The sequence below is a fragment of the Acipenser ruthenus genome, chromosome 18 (genome assembly GCF_902713425.1).
Source record: "Acipenser ruthenus chromosome 18, fAciRut3.2 maternal haplotype, whole genome shotgun sequence".
NCBI lineage: Eukaryota > Metazoa > Chordata > Actinopteri > Acipenseriformes > Acipenseridae > Acipenser > Acipenser ruthenus.
Window position 1 is genome coordinate 2,186,372 of NC_081206.1, and position 5,967 is coordinate 2,192,338.

A 5,967-nucleotide genomic window follows, 5' to 3' on the forward strand; every position below is an offset into this window, starting at 1 on the left:
ACCCCCAACAGGGGGTGGGGTGACTTGCGATCCACAGAACACCCCCAACAGGGGGTGGGGTGACTTGCGATCCACAGAACACCCCCAACAGGGGGTGGGGTGACTAGCATCTATGGGAAAGGAAAGGGGCGTTGCTGTGCTTTATCAGCAGTTCTTTTCATGCCAGTAATGCTTGCTACCAGATGATTTGCCCAAAGATCACGATTGATGAAATGGCAGGCTTGGTTTTGCTCAGGTCAGCAAAGCAATATACGATGCCCTTTGGCAGGTTTGGAATTATTGTGGCTGATCCTTTTCGTAGTGCATTCCTCTGACCTTTCTCTTCTTTCTCGTTCTCTCAGACCCCATGAGGAAACCTTCCACAGTGTGACATTTCACGGGTGTTTAAAGCACTGCAGGGCTGCGAGAGGCGAAACCTGTTCCCTGTGAAGTGATAACGATGAGGGCCGCCATTAGATGCAGCTCCTTTGCTACCCACAACAGAGCTTAGTCACGGCTTCAGCAGTGCCCAGCTTACATTGCTTTGAGTTCATTTAAGAATTTGTGTGCAAAGACTGCTAAATGTATCACAGTGCCTTATGGATTATACTCGGCTGTTAGATTTACAACCAACTTATTCTTCCTGTTTTATCTACATCGATGAGATCCTATCACAATCATACCCTTAACTGCTTGTATCTATCGTAAGCACAGGCATAAATGTAGCTTGTTTCTTTAAAAGTTACCTGTAGAGCTGTACCAAGAATTCAGTTGTTTTCAGATGCATGCAGGTTGGGTAGTAGTGCATGTGTGTGTGTGCGAGTGCAGAATCAACAAGCAGAGACCAGGTATCTTTCACGTGAGTGTATTAGGCCAGTGTATCTGCACACACTCCTTGCTGTTACAGTTTATCATTTGCAGAACAAGAAACCTGCAAATGAATGTATCTGAGCGGTGCTAATGGGAAAGCCGCAGTTTTCGTTGCAGAAAGCTGGAGCAGACTTTAGCATTCTAAGCATGTTCTGCTGAAAGTAACTGCAATTTCCTCCCCCCAGACTCACACCTGAGACTTGCCAGCAGTGCAGTACATTCCACTGAGAAGCTACCAGATCAAAACCAGTCAGAAACGGCAGCTATCTCAGCTCTCCACAGCGCCTCAGAGTCGAGTGTGATTATGCGCAGGCATTGTAAATAATACAGTAATCACAAAGATCACTGACAAAGGAAATCAAACCGCTGGGTCTGAATCCCCACCACTGAAAGAAGGTATTCCATTATTTTTGTTTTCTTGAATGATGACTCTGTTTTCAGCTTCACCGCAGCAGAACTAATGCAAAGTCCCTTCACACAAAGCAGGCCTGCAGTGCCAGCGAAAGCCCCCTCAGAACCAATTGTTTTTTATAACATAACCCAATTAGTTATTGAGGAAAAGGATGTTTTTAGGCAGTATATGTTACAAAACCAAGTACACAAATGGATTTAAAGCACACACACAAGTGCCACTGTAGGTACTCTGGAATAGAATGGTACTGCCTGTGTTATTACCTGACTTACCCCACGCAGCTGTGGTTCCATGTAACATGGGATCCGAATCTAAAGGCTGAGGTACAAATTATATCAAGCAACAGAATGTAATATAGGTAAGTATATTTAAACTATGGGTTCCAGATGTAATTGGTAAAATACTCTTGATACAGAATGCAATCTAATGCCAGCCGTTCTGCCAGTCTAAGCAGATCCTGATGCAAAACATACAGCATCGCTCTCTGACCCTCCCTATTCGATGGCGATATTACATCATTTTAAAAAGCTAAAGCAGATACATCATTTGCTGGGGAAAAAGAAAATGCTTAAATGAATACAAAAAAAGACGAAGAAATACTTTCGGTGCTACAGTACAGTATGTGTTTGTATGAATCTATAGTGTATAGTAATGGAAATAATAATGAGAAAAAAAAAACTCATTTCAAACTATATCTGATGAAATATTTATGAGCTTCTGGAATGGAGAACCAGCCTGGGCAGCGCAGCTCCGTTGTTCCATAAACCATCACGTTTTATACCTTGGAAGCATGCATTTTTAATGGGACAGGACTTCAGGATCAACAGCTTTAAATACAAATGGATGTGTTGTGATGATTTATTTAGTCTCCAGAGGCCCATGGAAATAACCTGTAATAATCTGCACACGCTCAGATGCAATCACTGTGAAATTATATTCACTGTGGTGCACAAGCAGAATGGGCATCGTGTGCCCTCTGACACATGCTCCTGTGAAGCACCACGGGGGTTCCACAGTCCAGGGGAAAAGTTTGCAACAGCAAAACCAATTATATAAAAGCACATTGACACACGTAGACTTTAAAAAATCAACCTGTCTCACGCCAACCGGAATAGAGTTTCACAAACGAGGAGCACAACAGCGAACAATAGGGTCTGCCACGATTGGGATAGAGTCTGAAAAGGGACAGGGATCGGGATTGGATTATTATCCTTTTGTATACTAAAATGGCAACATAATATTAAAATCAAACTGGTGCTGTGATCAGTGACTGCTAGAGGAGTGCTCGTCAAATCAAGCAGCCCAGAGTTCTCGCCTGCTGGTTTGTTTAAGCGGAGGAAGCTGTGGGTTCGAGTTCCAATTCAACACTCCCGGGGACGATCGGTTTTTAGATGTGAATGGAAGCTGAGATCCATGAAAACAACAAAGGAGATGCAGATTCTCTGGTCTGAGAACCACATATTCGGTACTTTTTCTTTTAGCACAACCTATTGTAATTGATCGCTGGCCTTCTGCTGTCTCAACCAGGTCATTCTCTTCGCCCTGCCTGTCTGGTTTATTAGCAGCTCTGCTTACATCACTGCGTAAGGAGTTTAATTGCCAGAGGGTTTAAAGACCCTCAATATACATGTACCTCACCCCCTGCCCTATGGTACAAACTGTTCATCTTTCTGTTAGCTCAATAATCAAATGTTAATACAGAACTGTGGATAACCAATTACCATGCCTAATGAGGGAGGATGTAATTTGCATCATAATTAGGGATATTAAGTTGAGAGAATAGAGTTTTGAACAGGACACAAAGGGACTGAGGTGTAAATAAATGATCAAGGTTAACGCTGTCACAAAGACTGTGACAGGGTCCTGTTCTGTACACTTACAAAGCAGACCGGAGTCGTGCAGAAATATCCTGCATGCAAGCACACAAGACAAATGTTTTTTGGAAACACCGGATTAGCAGACACCGTTTTCCTTTTCAATAAAGCCAATGGACTCCTGCAACAATTTCTTCATTCGAAGCTGATTTACTAGGCAGCTCTCTGTGTCCATAACATTGTGCAGGGAAAAATAATTAACTGTACCGGTCGTTGAATGAGTTCAGTTTTACAAGGTGATGTTGGTAAAAAACCTGAAATTTTGGCATGAGCCCAGATTCATTATTGCCAATTGTTTGCCACTATGTTTTAGACTTTTCATTTGAAAGATCAGAGCTATTGATTTACATGTTGTTAGAGTCAGAGTCATTCACTAGACTTTGATACCTGTAAATGCTTGCGCAATGGCATTGCTCAAAGCATCTACATTTACTGTGTCAAAAGCAGACTGAATACGTATGATTACTGCAGCTGCAACTTCTTTCTAATTTATCTGTCAGGTGCAGGACTGAGACTTTCACTTGCCTTGATGAGAAAAGCTTTTTTTCATTATTGTAAAGTAGAAGCTTGAGACACACCTGTACTAAGACAGTTTTAAGACCGGAGATTTGGACCACAAGCGTCTGAAATGCTTGACTGAAACATGCCCTTAAGTAGCTTCATTTTAAAGTTAATGACTTTAGCTTCTCTCTCTTTATTGATTTCTTATGATGACACCAGGTAAGAAAGGGGATGGCACACTTTCTGACAGCAGAGGGATAAACTTAGAGTTATGATTACTGACAACCGAACAAAGCAATTCACAAAGATGTTTTTTTTTTCCTACAGAGGAGTGGATTCAATTACTTGTTAAAGGTGCTGCCTAAGAAAAGTACATTTAAAAAGACTGACTGCACTGCCATTTAAAGACACAGATTTCTACCTGGCTGATCGGCTCAATTGAGAAAGCCTGCACTTCCAGTGCAGCGTGTTTGGAAATCCGTCAAGGTCCCTGATTTAGTTCAGAACACTTTTTCTTGTCGAGGGGCGCTGTTGATGTGAACCAAGTGCAGGGAGGTTTTTATACCCAGAGGTGTTGTTTAAAGCACAGATGCAAATAAAAAGAAGGTTGCCAAAACCAGACCAGGTGTGTCACATGGCTTTCCTAGTTCAAAGAGAGGGGGGTACTCAACAGAAGATTGTTACACAAGGCAGCTCAATCATGCAGGTTATATACGAGTCATGTGTTATAAGCTGTATATTACAGTAGCCACAGCACAGAACAGAGAAAGCTTTCACACTGAAAGCAATTACTCCATCACTGATGTGATTGATAAGAACGCTACCAAAAAGTACAGAACGCCCTCTAAAATGCCAGCAAGTCCTCCTTTGATGTTCTATCTACCGGCTTGAAGAAACCCAGCTTTCAATTTTCTGCATGTGGTTGGCATGCGGGAGATTTTAAGATGAAGAAAAAAGAGACAGCGATTGTTTAGAGAATTTATACCTGCCAGCAAAAATTCTGTGGACTCTGGAAGGATCAAAGAAATGTGCACAACCAGTGACAAGGAACATTGAGAGAAATAATGCAACTCCCATTGTCGACACAGTATGTGATTTGCATTTGTTTACAAGCACGCCTTCCTGCACGTACTGTTATTTATAAAAATAAAAATAAATACCTTTGAAGACGAGCTCTAACATGAAAGTGAGATTTCAGACATGATGACAGTGTGGTGGTGGTGGTGGTGGTGGAGGGGGGGTAAGCTAACTACATCACATCCAGCCTTCATAATATACAGTTCCATACCTCAGTATGTCCAAGTCATTTTACAGAGCTCTTAATGTCATTCCGAGCTTGTCACCTGAATACATTCCTGTTTCCATTTCAACCCCCGGTCGTTCCTACCAGCTGACTGAAACAGGTGCCGGTGCACCATCAGTACCATTAGGTAAAACTATAAGAAACGTTGATAAAATTCACATCACTAACATTGTTCTTCGTGACATATTCTTGAAGACCGAAGAGAGAAAGAACAAAATCGATCAGCGTAACAGTGTAAGCGTTCTGAAATGCGTTTTAAGAGCGCTCCCTTTTGAAAACAGTTACCCTTGCAAAGAGTGTGCTGAAATAATAAGGAAGGAATAAGCTGAGCTCTTAAGCACCTGCATAGCTGTGAAAAGCATCCCTGACTACCAGCATTAGAAATGCAATGCAGCCCAGCAGAAGAAGCTACAGGGCCCTCGAAGAAATGACCTGGTTGCTGCAGCATTCCTGCTGGATACAGACCCGTCACACCAACAGCACAACGTGGAGTCTGTGGCCCTTATGACAATCTTCATGTTTTTAATCTTATGTGTTCTTTATTTCTGTGAACAATGTCATGGACACTAAACTCATAAAGATCAAGGGCTCCCTCTGCTGTTCAGTGTTGACTGCGCACGGTTCTGTTCTGATTGGGGGGAGGGGGCAGGACTGATCACATTTTTATTTTGTTAACTGTTAAATCTTATTAACATGCTAACAAACGGCAAGTTAACCAGTTAGCCCATTTCTAAACTATTTTAATAAAAGTACATTATACAACCAGATCTCACTTATAAAAACAGAACTAAAAATAAATGAAACCCAATGCACTAATATGACTGAAATTGAGAGGTGCTTACTATATAATATATATATATATATATCAGCTAATGAAACACTTCTGTAAAACGTGTCGGTAAGCTAGTTTTTAACAGCTGAAAAGCTGCCTCTTAAAAATGAAATATGGTGCATACTAATTGGGATCGGGAGGTGTTTGTGAAACAGAATTGTAAAATTATTAATGCGACAAAACCAAAAACCTCAGA